Source organism: Schistocerca nitens, chromosome 5 (assembly GCF_023898315.1).
Source record: "Schistocerca nitens isolate TAMUIC-IGC-003100 chromosome 5, iqSchNite1.1, whole genome shotgun sequence".
In the NCBI taxonomy this organism is placed as follows: domain Eukaryota; kingdom Metazoa; phylum Arthropoda; class Insecta; order Orthoptera; family Acrididae; genus Schistocerca; species Schistocerca nitens.
In genome coordinates this window covers 732482190-732501626 of record NC_064618.1, presented here as the reverse complement: position 1 = coordinate 732501626, position 19437 = coordinate 732482190, and the positions used below count along the sequence as shown (strand labels likewise).

At 38.7% G+C, this 19437-nt stretch overlaps 1 long non-coding RNA gene across 1 annotated transcript; it reads left to right on the top strand.

Annotated features, from left to right (window-relative positions):
- Positions 1–2423: 2423 nt before the first annotated feature.
- On the top strand, positions 2424–3972 carry LOC126260233 (uncharacterized). The gene is made up of 3 exons (XR_007546632.1): positions 2424–2519; positions 2915–3028; positions 3624–3972. It is a non-coding gene; the product is annotated as an uncharacterized LOC126260233 (long non-coding RNA).
- Positions 3973–19437: the final 15465 nt, after the last annotated feature.

Sequence of the window (19437 nt, the reverse complement as noted above, 5' to 3'; positions counted from 1 at the left end):
TGTACTGAATAAATAAATAATTAATTAATTAAGCAATTAATAATACTTCTTCAAAAATAACAAACTTTTAAAAATTAACAGTCCTAAGTACTTGCTCTCTCCGCTCCAGTTTTCAGGTCGTCATTTATTAGTTCTACTACTGAATAATAAAATTTCTGCACTAGTTTCTCATATAACATTTTTTTGGTGTTTCTAAATTTATGTTGAGCAATTCTCTTCCTTTCACTTCATTATAAATTTTCATATCCATATAATCCACATTTGAGAATAAAGTTTTAAATGGTGGCTGGGCAGCATAAAATTATTTTGATTTTTGGTGTTGTAATCACATTGAAACTGATTTGCTACAAACAAATCAGGGTCACTGCGTACAAGCCTAATCAGCCCATATATGTATGGCGAGGGAACACTTAACACACAATTTTTAGGAGTGGGTGACATGATTTTCTTTGTCCTACATTGTGCATATTTCTAATGGTGGTTTTCTAAAGTTTTAGTATTTGACACATATGGTTTGAGCTACCCCAAAATAGAATTCCATACCTTATTACTGACTCAAAGTAGCTATGGTATACTGCTTGTCTTATGCCCATACTGGTAGCACTGTGTGATATACTCATTGCAAATGCTACACTATTTAGTTTATTTGCAAGGTATTGTATACATGAGTCCCATGGTAGATTTTTATCTAGTTGCATTCCTAGGAATTTCACACAGCCAGCTTCCTGCAAATCCTGTGACTGACCTGAATATCATTTAATTTTGCTTGTTTTGCTTTAAACTGCATTAACTGAATCTTTTCCATGTTTAATTTTAACCTAGTTAAATCAAACAAGGTATCTAATTTTTCTAAAGTATTTACTACAGTTTGTGGAATTTCGTCAGTACTGTTACTTTCAGTGATTACAGATGTGTCATTTGCAAATAAAACTGAGTGACACTCAATATTAAGTGGCAGTTCATTTACGTAAAACGGAAACACAGTGGGACCTAAGACAGAACTTTGGGGTATTCCATGCGAAATGGTTTCTAATTTTAAATAACAAGTTCTTCTTTTTGATAATATAACGACTCTTAGTATTTGGTTGGTTAGATATGACTTAAACCATTCTAATACTGTGCCCCTAATTCCATACTTTTCCAGTTTACAGAGTAGCAAGGAGTGATTCACACTATCAAAGGTCTTTTACAGGTCGCGAAAAAAAAAAATCCTGTGGCATACAGTGAGTTGTCTAGAAGTGAGCTAATTTTATCTACTAAATGATTTAGGGTAGACAATGTGGTTTTGCCCTTTTGATATCCATACTGATTTTTTGAGATTATTTTAAATTTTTCTACGAAATTGTGAATTTGTCTGGTGACTACCATTTCAAACATTTTTGATAGTGACTTGGCGATAGTTTCCCATATCTTCTTTCATGCTTTTTAACAGTTGATTAACTACTGCATACTTCAGTGTGGCTGGAAAACAACCTTCTTGAAGGGACTGGTTAACTGTTGTTGTTAGTGGCTGTGCAATTATATCAGAGATTGTTTTTTACACTTTTGTTGGAATCCCAACCTGTTTCATTTTTTAGTGATAGATCACATTTTCTATATCTTTTACAGCAGTTTTGGTAAATGTACTGAAAAATTGACCTTCAAATTGCTCACTGATGATGAAATTCTGCTACATTTGATTTGTTTACATTTACAAAGAATTCATTCAATAATTAAAAAATTTGGGCAGGATTTGTAATAGTTTTATCCTCTATCTTGATTTCATAAATATCATGGTCTGTAGCTGTGGCACCTGTTTAAGCTTTGATCACTGACCATAATACCATTGATTTGTTTTCACTGTCCAAAATAAATCTATTATCCTCCAGTTCTTTGGATGCCTTTACAACTTTTTAAAAATGTTTTTTGTAATTTTTTTTTGACAGGTAACAAAATCAGAACTTTTGTTATGTTTTAATTCCCTATGTAGCTGTCTTTTCCTTGCACTAGAGACTTTTATTCCTTCAGTAATCCACTTTACAGTATTTCCTACTTTTTATGATGTACAATAAAGGGGAAAGTTTAATTAAAAACGTGTAGGCAGTTTTCCAAGAAAGTAGCAAAATTTTCAGAGCATGAAATACTATGAGGCATTATACGTAGCTATTTCAACTGGCACCGAAATCTCATTGGTTGGTGGTACGAGCCAATGAGACGTAGCTGCTCGTAGGTAGATCTTTGAACGCTTCGTAATTCATATGATTTTGGAGGGACCCATCTCGGTGTGTGTGTGTGTTGATGTTGTGCTTTTCTTAATTCATCGTCGCATGTTACACTATGAATAATGCTGAACGGACTCGTGGTGTGGTAGGCTTGTGTGACGTGTGTGGAACAAATTTTAATACAAGAAAAAGCTTGTACCGACATATGAGGGTGAAGCATCACAAGAATATTTATGTATAGCCTAGGAAAGAAATATGTAATATTTGCGGCAAGTTGGTAACAGATGTAAACAAACACATGAAGAGACACCTGGAAAGGTAGGAGGCAAGTTGGTTACCTCTCTGTCACCATATGAATGCTGCGTGAATCTTAACGTAACACAACTGCAAGCAGATGGCTGGTTCATAGTGAAGCATGCTATTTTGGCGAAAATATGGAGATATCACCAGTGTGATATCGGGGGTGCGGCCTTTCCTCTAAATTTTTAAAGTGGTTTCATGAAGCACAAATAACTTATTTTAGATATTTAAGTAATGCAGGCCCTAGTTTCTCACCGCGGCTTCACTGTGTTGTTCCACATCCCTGAAGGTTCTCCTTCATAATTGGCAGTATGAAACATGATGGATGAATAAGTGCATTAATTGTGCTTACATGTTCTTTTTCCGTTGCAGCACGCTATTAAGATATTAAGCAAAAATCTTTTTTTATTTAGATGACATGTACCGAGTGCAATACATTTAGATGCTCTCAGAGGCAAGAATTGATACACCATTTGGAGTGTGTTCACCAACAGAGTGCAAAGAAATGACATTTAATTCTGTGGAAGGTGAGGAAACAAAAGCATAGTTTATTATTTGTATTTGCCAGATAATTGATGTTGTACATTGTTTGTATATGTAGGACTTTCCAGTGAGTTAATGATATGATTTAGTAATTATTGGTGTTCATGTTGGGTATCATTTATGTAAATATAGGTAAGAAAGTATCATAGGGTAATCAATGATTGACAATATATCTTCAGTGTATAACTTAAACAACTCTAAACAGTCGGACTTATTAAAAGTTGTTAATCTGGATTTGCCCCAGCATGCTACATGTTTCTAAATCTTGGTGGTGGTGACAGGCTGATATGTAGTGTAGCCCTAGGCTTAGTTTGGAATGTTGGTATAAAGCATTCTTACATTGATTGTATGTACATACCTCGACCATTTTCAGATTCTATGACATATGAGTAGGAGAGACTGTCTCCATTACCATTATTTCTCAGGCACCTTGCTTATAATAATTATTAGAGAGCTGCTAATATGTTTTGACCTTATTCAGTGTTATCTTGTGTATTTCAACTAAATTATTTCCTCAGAATAACACACAAATGCTGTACTTAAGTTTGTATTTCTTATGCATTGTAATTTTATTTTCAGAGTTCTTTCTGTGGAAGCAACAGATGATGGAAGCTGAAGAGAAGGTTTCCTTCATAAGACCAAGGGGAAAACAGAAATGTGATTATTTTGTTTGCCACCGTTCTGGATATGCTCACAAAACAGCTTCAGGCAGAAGGTTACGGGAACCTTGGTGGCACCTGACCTGCCTTTTTGATAGTCAAAAATGTGTCATCTAACATGGTTAATGTCAAGTTCTACAGGACACACACAGGACACAGTCTCTCTGTGGGTAGCCTACATCTGACCACAGCTGACAGGGCAATGGTTGCTGAATTAATTGCACAAGGTGTTCCTGATACTACAATTTTGAAGAAAGTGAGAGAGAGCATTCAAGTTGGACTCTTCAGAAGAGTTCATCTTTTAAGCAAACAAGATATTAGAAATATCAGGAAAGAATACAAGCTGGATGATAGTAGTGCACACCAAGATGATGCAACCAATGTTGATCTGTGGGTGAGACAACAAGAGCGCCTAGGGAAAGATTCCCCGGTGATTTATTACAAAGCCCAAGGCACTGAGGATAATGGAAACAAATTATCAGAAAGTGACTTTATGATAGTCCTTATGACTGAGTATCAGCAGAAAATGGCAAAAAAATTCTGTGCAGAAAGTTTTGATAGACAGCACACATGGCACTAATAGGTATAAATTTCATCTGACCACACTGTTGACCGTGGATGAATTTGGTGCTGGATGTCCAGTTTCTTATTGCCTCAGTACACATACTGACACAAGGTCCATGCAAGTTTTCTTTGAGCAGATTAAAAAATGTATTGGAAACATCAAAACAAAGGTAAGAAGACAGTTTCATTAGAGAATGTTTGATCCACTGCTTGCTGAAAATAACTATAGCATTAACATTTGTGTTTGATTTTTATTTTTATAGGTATTCATGTCTGATGACTGTGACAGCTACTACAGTGCCTGGATTGTAGTTATGGGCCATAGTGAACATAGGTTGTTATGTACCTGGCACGTTGATCAGGCATGGAGACGGAATATAAGTGCAAAAGTAAATGGGAATGCAATGCTGAAGAGTACTGTATACAAAGCTCTGAAAACTTTGCACTTACAGACAGATAGAGAGAAATTCTCAGAGCTGCTGGATGGCTTTCTTACTTGGTGTGCAGAGGAGGAAGGAGCTGAGGAGTTTGGCAAGTACTTTAAAGATAGATATTCATGGAGGGCACATATGTGAGCATACAGCTACAGAATTGGGCTTGGCCTTAATACAAATATGTTCCTAGAAGCAAACCATAAAACTCTTAAATACTCATACTTACTGAAGAAAATAAATAACAGAGTAGATAAATGTATCCAGGCCCTGTTGCACAGAACGAGGGACTCACTTTTTCAAAGATTAATAAGGCTTTGTAAGGGGACAGAGAGAACTACACGCAGTGCGGAAATAAGTAAGAGTCACAGAAGAGGTTGTGGTATCTATAAGGAACTGATACACAGCGTTGAAGATGGCACATGGCATGTAAACACCCTTTCTGATCGGCCCCCATATACTGTCACCTATACAGAGAACTCTTGCACTGCATGCCCATTGTCCTGTCCTGTCCTGTCCTGTCCTGAGTGCAAGGTATGTACACTTATTTTCAACAGTTAAATTCCTAGGTGTAACAACCATTTGTGCCAATCTAAGAGATGTTAATCCACTGTGCGTATAATGGGGGAGAGGGTGGGGAGTCGTTCCAGTCCCGGGAGCGGAGGGACTTGCCTTGGGGGGGGGGGGGGGGGGGAAAGGGACGGGTGTGCACTCGCACACACACGCATGTCGATCCGCACATGTGCGGACGCAGGCAGACATATTTAAAGACCAATATGTCTGCTTGTGTCTGTGTATGTGTGGATCGATGTGTGTGTGTGTGTGTGTGTGTGTGTGTGTGTGTGTGCGAGTGTGTACCCGGCCTTTTTTCCCCCTAAGGTGGGTCTTTCCGCTCCCGGGATTGGAATGACTCCTTACCCTCTCCCTTAAAACCCACTTCCTTTCGTCTTTCCCTCTCCTTCCCTCTTTCCTGATGAGGCAACAGTTTGTTGCGAAAGCTTGAATTTTGTGTGTATGTTTGTGTTTGTTTGTGTGTCTGTCGACCTGCCAGGACTTTCATTTGGTAAGTCACATCATCTTTGTTTTTAGATATAATGTATTATTTTGTATTTCTTTTCAGTTCTGTGTGCACATTTATGTGTGTTCTTGCACAGACAATATGATCAAGGGTAACCTCTGTGAACACATTCATGCAGTGGAAATCAGCAAAGGAACTGTAAAGCTCCCTACACAAGACAGGTTCTGCAGAGAGTCATCTGTGCAGGATAGTTGCACAGCAGACTTCAGTTGCTGGCAGCACTGTTGAATACCGAGCTGCTTTGGAAGACAGGCTGACTATTGTGCAACAACTAGCAAGAAGTGCTAACAGCGAAACTGCTGGCTCTCTCCTTGCAGCATTTGATAAATTAATTATAAAAATGAGGGCAGGCATTGCATCGCAAAAAGAACTCGTTGGTCCGCATTTTCCAGTAATTTCAGCTCCACCAAATGAGACATGCAGGATTCAGAGACAGTTCCAATTAGTAAGGAAGACATGTGAAAAGCAGGAACATTCATTTGCAACACCATCCTGTGCAGAAATTGAGACCATTATACAAGACCTCTTGGGGTGTGGAAACAGTAGCTGAGACCATGTTTATGCAAAAGACAAGTAAGGAAACCATCCAATAGCTCTGAGAATTTTTCTTTTTGTACTTGTAAGTGCAGGGTTTTCAGCACAGTGTACACAGTACTCTTCAGCATTGAATTGCCATTTATGTTTTGCATATGTCCTCTGTCTCCACTTCTGGCCAGCATGCGAGGCACACAACCTGTGGTCAGTATAACCCATAACTACACTCTCCTGGCATTGTAGTAGCTGTCACACTCACCAAACTGTATTGATAAAAGCTTTGTTGATGAGACTAACTGTTGTCTTGTGTTTGGTGTTTCTAGTAAACTTTTGTATCTGATCTAACAAAAACCTGCATAGGCCAAGCTTAGTGTGTGTAGTGAGGCAGTAAATAACAGGGGATCTTGCACCAGATTCATCCACAGTCAACAGTGGTGTTACACAGCACACTTCGACTAATAGGTATAATTTCTTCTCAAGATTGTAGCATTAGAACACCATATGCAATTAACTCGGGAACATTTGCTCTTTCAGCTGTAGGCTACCAACAGAGAGATTGTGCATTGTGCATGCTATATAGAACTTTACACTAACCATGCCATATTACATCCTGTGAGACTATGAAAGAGGCACCACAGCTGCGACCATATTCTGAATGGGATTGCCCTTTACCTTTTGACTGAGCTGCTCGTTACATTACATTAAATTAATACTTATTCCATAGTTCATGAATACTACATTTCATAGCGGAATGTTTTTGTTGCACAGTTTTTTTTTTTTTTTTTTTTTTTTTTTTTTTTTTTTTTTTTACAGTTTCTACTTCATATGCAAAAATCATATCTAAAAATTCAAATGATGTTTGGCTATCTATCAGACTTTTAATGTTATTAGGTAAATGAACAAAGATTTTTGTAGCAGTATAATTCACCCCTTTTCATCCCAAAGTCAGATATAACCCAGAATAGTGATCATACTTTCTTTTACTATTATAGCTATGCACTTTGCTGTTATTTTTGAATTGGGATGAATTATTAACAACAAAAAAGTTCATAAGTGAATATTTGTTTTGTGAAGGTTCTGTGAATATCCTGAGTTCCTTAAATAAAGGTCTGCAAGGTGATCTTAGATGGGCTGCAGGCATTATTCTGATTTGCACTTACTTATGTGCAATGAATACTTTCTCTCTTAATGATGAATTACCCCAAAATGTGACATCATATGAAAGCAGTGAATGAAAATAGGCATAATAAGCTAATTGACTGGTACACTTACCACCAAAATTTGCAATAACCCTAATAGCATAAGTTCGTAGCCAAGAAACGAGTTACTCCCGCAAGTTTGTGCCTGCTCCCCCTCACCCCAAAAAGATTTTGCTTTTCACCCCTTTCCTATTCAGATGCTGGCCATGCCTTGTAAAGTCCCACCTACCAATGCATCAACAGGAACCAAACCTATGCCTGACAAAGTAGTTGCCTGAAGCAGCTGACCTAGCTGCATATTGACCCTCCCGACGGAGCTGTTCAGATTGGTCATCATACTGCATAAAAGCAGAAACCAAGTCAACATTAGTGTGGTTCATTGCAGATGGTATTGGTACCTGTCGTCTAATTTTTCCACAAGATCTGGCCCATGCCTCTTCCATGGCTGCTAGTTAACAGGACTTTCCTCCTATGTTCTACTATTTTTATTTATTTATTTTTGAAACAGTTGGTTTCCTGGTGAAAGTCTGTTGATATCTCCTCTGTCCAGATTTATATTGTAAGGATTTCTGTTAACTATGTAATTTTATTATGAAATATAAAAAAACAGTTTCTTAACTGATCATTCTTGTTGTATTGGGATTAGCTGACAGTAAAGCTTTTGTTTTTCATAATGAGTTACAGAGAAAGAATGATGATGTATAGCATCTCATAAGATAAATCACTAAGTGATTTTAGAACATGTTTTTTGCTCACGTATCATGTCGTTTTTGGAAACCCAGAATCTACTCTGTAGGAATCAACATGGATTCCGGAAACAGCGATTGTGTGAGACCCAACTCGCTTTATTTGTTCATGAGACCCAGAAAATATTAGATGCAGGCTCCCAGGTAGATGCCATTTTCCTTGACTTCCGGAAGGCATTCGATACTGTTCCACACTGTCGCCTGATAAACAAAGTAAGAGCCTACGGAATATCAGACCAGCTGTGTGGCTGGATTGAAGAGTTTTTAGCAAACAGAACACAGCATGTTGTTATCAATGGAGAGACGTCTACAGACGTTAAAGTAACCTCTGGCGTGCCACAGGGGAGTGTTATGGGACCATTGCTTTTCACAATATATATAAATGACCTAGTAGATAGTGTCGGAAGTTCCATGTGGCTTTTCGTGGATGATGCTGTAGTATACAGAGAAGTTGCAGCATTCGAAAATTGTAGCGAAATACAGGAAGATCTGCAGCAGATAGGCACTTGGTGCAGGGAGTGGCAACTGACCCTTAACATAGATAAATGTAATGTATTGCGAATACATAGAAAGGAGGATCCTTTATTGTATGATTATATGATAGCGGAACAAACACTGGTAGCAGTTACTTCTGTAATATATCTGGGAGTATGCGTGCGGAACGATTTGAAGTGGAATGATCACATAAAATCAATTGTTGGTAAGGTGGGTACCAGGTTTAGATTCATTGGGAGAGTCCTTAGAAAATGTAGTCCATCACCAAAGGAGGTGGCTTACAAAACACTTGTTTGACCTATACTTGAGTATTACTCATCAGTGTGGGATCCGTACCAGATCGGGTTGACGGAGGAGATAGAGAAGATCCAAAGAAGAGCGGATCGTTTCGTCACAGGGTTATTTGGTAACCGTGATAGCGTTACAGAGATGTTTAGCAAACTCAAGTGGCAGACTCTGCAAGAGAGGCACTCTGCATCGCGGTGTAGCTTGCTTGCCAGGTTTCGAGAGGGTGCGTTTCTGGATGAGGTATCGAATATATTGCTTCCCCCTACTTATACCTCTCGAGGAGATCACGAATGTAAAATTAGAGAGATTCGAGGGCGCACGGAGGCTTTCAGACAGTCGTTCTTCCTGCAAACCATACGCGACTGGAACAGAAAAGGGAGGTAATGACAGTGGCACGTAAAGTGCCCTCCGCCACACACCATTGGGTGGCTTGCGGAGTATAAATGTAGATGTAGATGTAAGTAATCCTGTCACATAAGTAGAATAGTGTTTAACTTAAGGAATGTAAATGTCACCTAAAAGCATTGTCATATCCTTTCTTTCCAGTTGAGATTCTTTCTCTTGTTGTATGTAAAAAGATAAATTACCCACTATTTCCAAATGTTACACATCTTTTTATTGAATTGTACATATGTCCTTGTCTTGTTGTATATGTCTGTTCAAGGTTTTTCCTTTTGCTGGTGTCTGTCTATAATAATGTGGGTTCATGTACAACATGATGGTTGTCATATATTTATACTCTTTTTGATTTGTGGGAATGACTGGTGTAATGTTTCCCCGTTTCTTAAGAAATGTTTTCTTATGTTTATGAATGATTTCAAGCATTTTTGTTAATTCTGTATGTAATGGAAATGTATCCTGAAGAGACTTAATTAAATAAAATATTTTTTTATATCATTTACGTAATGTGTTTTATTGATCCTTGGATGATGAGATTGTTACCTTAGTGATAGCAGCATAGTTGCAGATCGGTGATGTGAACCAAGTAAACTGTAATCTCAACGTTGGTATGAACTATCTTTGGTGCCAGTGAGTGAGTTCTTTCAAAATTTAATTTAATACAGGTGCTAAGTGTTCAACTTCTTCTCCTGTGTTTCAAACCTTAACTAACTGTGTCAATGTTTACTTCATTCATCTGCCACATGAACACAAAATGGAAGATAAACTGTTAAGAACTGAGCAACTGAAATGTAACGGAGTTTTGTAAAGTGTTGATTTACAGTGATTAAGAACTTTCTGAACAACATTTCTTGCACACAGCTGTATCGATTTTGGTCACTACAGACCACCTTCAAGATTATGTAGGGGAGAGCGGGGGAAATACATGCACCTAAGGAAAAATCGATGTGAACTATTCATTACGTCATTAAAACCTACGAAAATAAGTACACACCATACAATGGGCATTTCTCCACATATTCCAATCGCCTGTAAATAGTTATAAACAGTACCTTAATTTTGAACATTAAAAAAAAGTGCAAATGCGTGGTATTCCCCACCCCTGAGGGTAATGGCATGCAAAGTACTGGGTAATAACACGCAAAACAAACAAACCATAAAGATGTACAATACTTGCTATTTTTATTTGCTTATTAGTTACTACAAATAGTAAACAATATATTTAAGAACGAAATAATGTAATTCTACAAACATCTTTTATAATTTTCGTTTTTTACATTTTTATTGATGTGAAAAGAGTTCATTTTCTCATACAGCAAAGATCGCACTTGTAACCTTTTGGAATGTTCCAGCCTCTACATTCTTCACGACTCCATCTGCTACAAGAAACTCTCCACAAACTAAACAGACATCGTCTGAAATTGCCAACGGATCAATATCGTCCATTTCGTCGTCATCACAAATGTTTTGCAAGTCCACATTTAGGTCGTCCTCGCTGCTGCTTTCACCTTCTTGGTGGTGTTTCTTCTTATATAATGTTTAAGCTGCAGATTTCTGCACTTATCTGCTTTGTCCTTAATATTTCTTTTCCTGTTTCCTTCAGCTTTCTTTTTCATGGCTTCTTTTTGTTTCTTTATTGATAACTCTGTTAGCAGCATATTCTTCTCTGGAGTTGCTATGAGGATAACTGACTTTCCCTTAGGCTTTCCCTTGGCTTGTTTCGTCTTATGAAGAAATGGTTTTTGTTTAGGAACAGGAGATATGTCAAATACACTAATGTGCTTAATACATGCACTTTTAGTTGATGTTGTTGTGACCTATTCTAGGCCTACTAGAAGTGGAACATCTGCTGGAGATCCAGGAATCTGTTCTTGACTCCTTTTGGGGATATGTGGCTAGTTTGTAGATGCAGCCACTTCATTTCCATTTGTTGCATTTGGAACCTCTTCGTCTTCAAGAATAACATCTCTGAAGATCTCACATTGTTGTAAGTCGTCATGCTGAAATTTGTTTGGATTGAAAGAGCAAATCCCACCTGCATTAAACCCTGACTGCCCTTTGTCCATGGTAGCGACCTTAATATATGCCTTATTAAAAAGTTCTGCTAACTCATATGGTGTAATTTTTGATACACCTGTGACTTCATATACATGTCACATTCACGACTGAAAGCTGATTTCAAAGAAGAAAAGAATGTAACATCTATTGGTAGAAGCTTGTGAGAAGTGTGTGGAGGTATGGTTACCATGACAATAGAATGTTTTTTTTTTACAAAATTCAAAAATTTCAAGTGAAATGTGGCTGCTGTGATTATCTAAAATCAGCAGCACAGGGTAATCAATAGTTGATTTTACATTGTTCTGAAAATGTTGGATCCATTTGAAAAATAATGACTCGTTGGACCAGCCATTGACAGAACAACCATATATTGCTCCAACTGGTCCACCTTTACTTAAGAGATTTGACATCCTCTTCCTGGGGAAGATAAACATAGGGGGGATGTAGGTACCAGCAGCACTGAAACAACATATCACAGTCACGTTTTCCCCCTTTCCCAAGACGTGCCCCACCTATTTGTTTAACACCTTTAGGAGACAAAATTCTCTCGGACTTTTGTACAGTATTTATGCCCCTTTCATTGACGTTGAACACTCGCCCCTCTTTAAATTTATATTTTTCAAAGACATGTTCTAAGTTTTTAAAATATGCATTAACCCCTTCTTCATTAAATGCCTGTATTCTGTTAATGCTAGTTGCTTCAGGTTTTCTCATGCTAATACTTGGGTTTCTTTTCAAAAATAGAGCTAGCCAATCCTTTCCAAGTAACCTAGGTGACTTATCAAAATTGTTTGCAATGTTGTTAGCCTCTGCATACTCAAATGCAATCTTTCGCAGCTGCATGCATGTAATCCCATAGAACAGCTTGGACATTGTAATAACATGATCCCTAATCTCATTTTCCTGTTCTGTCGAACATATTGGGTTTCTTCCAAGTTTTGGACCCTCAGTATTTTTAAAGTTCATTCTCGTTCGCAGAGTAGCTTCATGAATCCCGAAAGCTCTTGATACTTCTCTTATTTTTCTTCCAGATTTGATGGCATCAAGAGCCTTACAAAGTTCCTCTTGCGTCCATTTTGCTTTCTGGATTTTTCTTTTATAATATCTACCCATCTGAAATAAAAAAAAAAAAAACTCATTAGTATCGAAAGTATAACCTGCGAGGGGGAATACCACGCACTTCAACAGCTGCGTGGCATTACCCCACTGTAAGTTCGATGACTAACCTAAGCATAACTCGGCACCTAATTCAAATAGCTGGACAAATCTACAATTAAATTAAAGGTTTCATCTAGGGTTAGTAGTTGACATGCAAAAATTACATTAAAGCAACTTATAGTAGCACTTACCTTACAAGATACAGCTGACGAAAATTACAAGAGACACGCCGAAAATAAACAATACTTCACTGCTCCAACAATGCCACTGGAAAATGGCTGGCATATGCCGCGTAGTAGTTATTACTCCTGCCGGCAGGGTGTAGCACCAACTGAGAACAGCTTGCGCCATTCAAACTGCGTAAATCAGCTTGCGTGGGATTACCCGCATGCGTGTAATTCCCCCACCTTCCCCTACATCTGATCATGTTATTCAGAATGTATTCAAATGCAACTGTAACATTCACTGACAGGAAATGGAATCAGTTATAATTAGTTATACATGGAGATTAATTGGACATTACAGTTGCTTTTGAATACATTCTGAATGACATGATATACATCTCGTGTTATAACCTTAACAATCGTCTGTAGCAAGCAAAATTGGTTGTAATGAATAAATTGATATAGCTGTGGGCAAGAAATGTTGTTTTCAATGTAATGTAACAGTTAATGTCTGTCACGAACCCAGGCTAATGCTACTGCAATTGTAAATGTCAAATGCATGTAGTAATTAAAATCTGATTTATTTATATGGTTCAATTCTTGAGGGTGGTGGTCCGTAGTAATTTGCTGGCACTGCAATTCTACTACAGAGTGTTCAGAACAATGTCAGGAGGATAATTTTTCCCTGCAGAGCATTTGACAAATCTTGTCTTAAGTTCTTGTTACTTTCCTTCTTATAATTGACTTATTGAAAGCAAAATGTATTGTATCCTGAAAATAACTACAATTGTAAAGGTCTCCAATGTTTGAGGCATAAAGGACACTGAAAGGTAACAACGTAGGTTGAAAGATCATATTGTAAGAGAAGTTCACCAAAGTAGAGAATACGTTAGCTCAAAAAATGTCTTGATCATTTTGTACTCTTTGAAAGAATCTACGACCTAGTTCTCTGAACATGTGCCCTCTTGCAGCTACAGCATGCACAATTCATTTCAACAAGTGATTTATTTATTTATTTATCTATTGTTTCGTGGGACCACATTTAGGAGAAGTCTCCATGGTCATGGAACGAGTCAATACATGAAATTATAACACGATTGTAGAAACAGAATGAAATGAAATATAAGAAACATATTCAGGCGACAAGTCGTTAGTTTAAATAAAGAAAATCAAGAATGTAACACTGGAATTTGCTTAATTTTTTAGCTCTTCCAGGAGCTCCTCGACAGAATAGGAGGAGTGAGCCATGAGGAAACTCTTCAGTTTAGACTTAAAAGTGTTTGGGCTACTGCTAAGATTCTTGAGTTCTTGTGGTAGCTTATTGAAAATGGATGCAGCAGAATACTGCACTCCTTTCTGCACAAGAGTCAAGGAAGTGCATTCCACATGCAGATTTGATTTCTGCCTAGTATTAACTGAGTGAAAGCTGCTAACTCTTGGGAATAAGCTAATACTGCTAACAACAAACGACATTAAACAAAATACATACTGTGAGGGCAATGTCAAAATTCCCAGACTATTGAATAGGGGTCGACAAGAGGTTTTCGAACTTACACCATACATAGCTCGAACAGCCCGTTTTTGAGCCAAAAATACCCTTTTTGAATCAGGAGAATTACCCCAAAAAATAATACCATATGACATAAGCGTATGAAAATATGCGAAGTATACTACTTTTCGTGTTGAAATGTCACTTATTTCAGATACTGTTCTAATGGTAAATAAAGCGGCATTTAGTTTCTGAACAAGATCCTGAACATGGGCTTTCCACAACAGCTTACTATCTATCCGTACGCCTAGGAACTTGAACTGTTCCGTCTCGCTTATAACATGCCCATTCTGTCTGATTAAAATGTCAGTTCTTGTTGAATTGTGAGTTAGAAACTGTAAAAACTGAGTCTTACTGTGATTTAGCATCAAATTATTTTCCACAAGCCACGAACTTATATCATGAACTACATTATTTGATAATGTTTCAATATTACACACAAGATCCTTCACTACCAAGGTGGTGCCATCAGCAAACAGAAATATTTTTGAATCACCTGTAATACTAGAAGGCATATCATTTATATAAATAAGAAACAGCAGTGGCCCCAGCACCGACCCTTGGGGAACGCCCCATTTAACAGTGCCCCATTGGGACTGAACATCATTACCACTCTCAATATTGCGGAGGATTACCTTCTGCTTTCTGTTCTTAAAGTAGGAGGCGAAACAATTGTAAGCTACTCCCCTTACTCCATAATGTTCCAACTTCTGCAGTAATATTTTGTGGTCAACACAGTCAAAAGCCTTCGTTAAATCAAAGAAAACACCTAACGCTCGCAACCTTTTATTTAATCCGTCCAAAACCTCACAGAGAAAAGAGACTATAGCATTTTCAGTTGTTAAGCCATTTCTAAAACCAAACTGTACATTTGACAGCAAATTATGTGAATTTAAATGCTGCAGTAGCCTTGTATATACAACCCTCTCGAATATCCAAAGAAGCTAATTGCGTTGAAAAGTACCAACTTGCGTGCCTGACTTTACAAATATTTGACCAAAATGTGACATGAGTTTTACTTAAAAAAATTCCTGCACCTGTTTCATTACAGGTAAAAGCATTTTGTGAACTTCAAGGTTGTATGTAACTCCGCCTGTCACTACCAATTTATCTTCACTCACCCAAAGTTACAATGGTTACAGAGAAAATGGAAAATTTATTTTTTGTAGAAGCTCTACTGTTTCCTTCATGAATATCGAAGCTGTTCAGTTTCAACAAATGAGTTCATCAACAAACCAATAACTGTATATATCATAACTACAATCAAATTTCAAAAGCAATGCATTGTAGGTGTGCACTATAATGAGATGTCCCACAGGTTATAACAAACACTTGACCTGCAGCCTTCCTTTCATTTTGTAATATGAGTGATGCCTATAAAACTGTGTTAACTGTGAATTTCCAGACTACTAATTGTAAGATCATAGTGAGCAGCAGGTAATTCTTTGGTGTTACCTGTTTTCATGTTGTTTCCAAAAATTGTACAAGTATGCTGCAATACTGATCTCACTGTTACTATATAGGGCATCCAACTTTGCTTTTAACAGCTTACTTTGTGCAGTAAGACAAGCAGTTGGGTGCACTGTATACAGGTCTTACTTGTACGGACTGAAAACAATGTAAGTAACATTTGCCTTCCTTGTTCAGACCCAAAAATTACTGTTTTTGCGACAAGAGAAAAGTGATACAGTGATTAATTCGAGGAGGAGAGCCTTTCAAAATATTTCTGCTGTCACATCCTAACTTACTTGGTATGACAAGCACGAGTACATACTTTCGCACTGTGCACATAATGAATATCAGACCATCCTGCTTCCACAATGGGTTACTTTGTTCTCAGATGCTGACATGTTGATTAGATTGAAAATTAATATCACATCTCTAGTATGTATTGTTACGGGGAAGCAAGCAGTGGAAAATTTTAATACTGTCAAGAAATGTCCTATCACTTACTGCACCGCTCTTTCCAATTACTTCCAGGGATCAGGTTGGCAGATGTAATGTATCCAAACTTGTTTGTTATGTATGCAGCATTCTTAAAAATTTTCATTGAAATCAGCTTTTATCTTTTTTCCACATGGCAAAGTGTATTTGAGGACATTACTGTTAACACTTTTTTTCCACTATCAATTGGAAGGGAATAGAGAGTATCCACCTCTCACACAAATTTTCATGCCTCTATAGGCTAATGTGCTCATCATGAAACAGAGCTCTTGTTTCAGAACAGAGACTGAGCAAATGGTCTATCACTCTAAATGTACAGTTTTGGTACGAAGTGGCAAAACCCATTAGCAGCCATAGTGAGAGAAAATACATGTTTACAGATGTAATAAGTGAAGTGAGCAACATATAAATATTATTTTCTAAACATCCACAATTATCATCTTAGCAGAAAGCAACCCTTTTCAGTTAATTTGAAAACTGTAGACACCAGCTGTGGCTCTGTCAGTGATGACAAAGTTATCACATCACTAATTTTTAGGGCCTTTAGATATTGGGAATACACAGTCCTGGAAAGGTGAGTACTCTCAATACAAAATTTTCAACAAATTTCAGTTTGTTGATGCAGTGCTTGGAAAGTTAGAGGCTTCTAATATGTAACACTGGCAAGCAGGTGAGATAACATGATATCCTGAGACACTACTATGGCAGAGTATATCACCTTTGTGTTTTATGGGATTCACCTCAAAAGTGCAGTTTTTTGGCTAAAGTTTACAAGGGGCCACCCATGTGCAGATGTTGGCAACTCTCATGCATGTATGATTAAGAGCGAATGTGCTCTTACTTTCAACAATAAAATCTGATCACTTATCTTCCCCCACTCATGTTTTAATTTGAAAAAAAAAAAAAATCATATGAAACATTGATTCACAAATCAGCTGTTCCGCAGTCTTAAATTTCCCCGACAGCCCTTTGTAAAGTTTTACCATCCCTCTGCACACCATTAATATCTCTAATTTTCAAATGACAGTCTCTCAGTAAAAAAACACATATTGCTTTTCAATTTTGCACTTCTGGAGGAAGATTGTCGCCAGTTTCACGTGAAGGCCTAATTTATAAAGCATATATGGATCTGAATTTCATGGAGTATGAGGAACCCCTATGCAGAAAAATGTCAAATTCCTGTATGGATTTAAAGTTGTGGAGAAGTAAATGTGCTAAATTACTGTTGACAGTTTCAATGTAAAGCTTTCTGGATGGCAACACACATAATTTGTGTTCGCAAACAAATAGCAGATGATTGTTTGCCACTGAAGAAAGCAGTCTAAAACTCATTAACAGCCTGCAAATTAACCTGATTAACTCTCAACGAACTGAAATTCCAAATTGCATCACCTACTTGACAAGCACGCAATACATGCTAGCCTATATACTTTTCTACACTTCACTGTTCAGGATAACAGCCTACTCTGCAGTTGGACAATAACACAAGACAACCACTTTCGGTTGACCAATGCTGGCAGTATCACCTACAGCAACTACTGTTCTAGGAACTTCTGTCTTATTATGATTCTACGAAACCAATCACTGATCATTGAAAACAATGCTTATCTGTGAATCGAGCATGTAGCGCTGCTCTTGAAGCGGTAAAACGGGTTGAGAGGGGCAGCTGCTCAGGGAAGAAAATGCTTAACCCTACCTATAAGTCTTCCGAACCAGCAACTGATAGTTCACTGAACGTTGAAATACGTTTTGTCAAGAATGTTGCCCCAGGAAAATTTAAACCACAAAATTGACCTAATCTTTCCCCAGGTGCTAAAAAATATTCTTTAGCATTTCAAAATGAATGAATTCTTCTAAGATCATTATCCATGTAAAGCATTCACAAAAACTGCACATCGGAAACAACTGCTATCTCCATGAGATGATGCACAAATCAGTTAGGAAATGACACGACGCTGAAATCAGATGATTCAAAATTAGTATACACAACATTTTATTTCATTCCACATGCTAATATCGCAAATGCAAAACACAAAATGTGACATTTTTCGACATTAAAGATGGGAGGGATATTAACTGAACCATGATTTCAAATCATATGTCACTTTGTCAATTTTCGATATAAGTCCATTTAATGCTCTCAATTACGAAAGGCACAACAAATACACACTTCAAGATTTAAAGCAGATGTTCAAAGATCTACCTACAAGTAGCTACGTCTCATTGGCTCTTACCGCCAACCAATGAGATATCGGTGCCAGTTGCAACAGCTCATAGAGGGAGACGCCGTGACGTCACAGCTGCGAAAAGCCGAGGGTTATTTAGTTGAGCCGAGGGTAGCCATCTCACCCCCTCTCCCGCTTCTTCCTCTCGTTCTGATCCTTTCCCCCCACTCCCCCAGCCTGTCACTGCAGCTCCGGCTAGGGTGGTGGCCCGTCGGGCCACTGCCCATGCCCAGCTCTCCCCGTCGCCTTCGCCATCACCGCCACCACCGTCATCATCGTCGCCGTCACCATCACCGTCACCCTCGCCTGCACCGTCACCGTCACCATCTCCGGCGCCGACTGCTGCGTCCACACCGGGACCTGTCCCTTCCCACCACCTCCCCATCGCTCCCGTCCCTCATATCACCACCCGCCCTTCTGCCGCCATCAAACGCCCTAGTGGCACCCCCGCTTCCTCCGCCCCCAAAAAGGCCCCACCCCGACCTCCATCCCCACCCCAGGGTGCCATGGATGTCTCCCCACCAGACCCCGCTCCCCCCTCCTCCTCCTCCTCCTCCTCCTTTTCCTCCCCACCCGGTTTATACAAATATCTCCTGTCCCGTCCCGATCCTTCCTTTCTCGAGGCCCAGAATCTCTCCCTCCTCCTCCGCCAACATTTCCCTGGTGCCCCCATCTCTCTCCTTACCCCCAGACGGGACTCTGTTCTCATCTCCTCCCCCAGCCCTACCCTCCATACTGACATCCTCTCCCGCCTCCCCATCACCCGTTTTGGTCCTAACGCCTCCCTTACCCCTGCTCCTTCTCCATCTCCTACCCGTCAACCCCAACCCCCGCGTCACCCGCCGACCCTCACCGCCGTGATCACTCGGCTCAGCCCGTCGATCACGGAGGAGGAGGTGTTG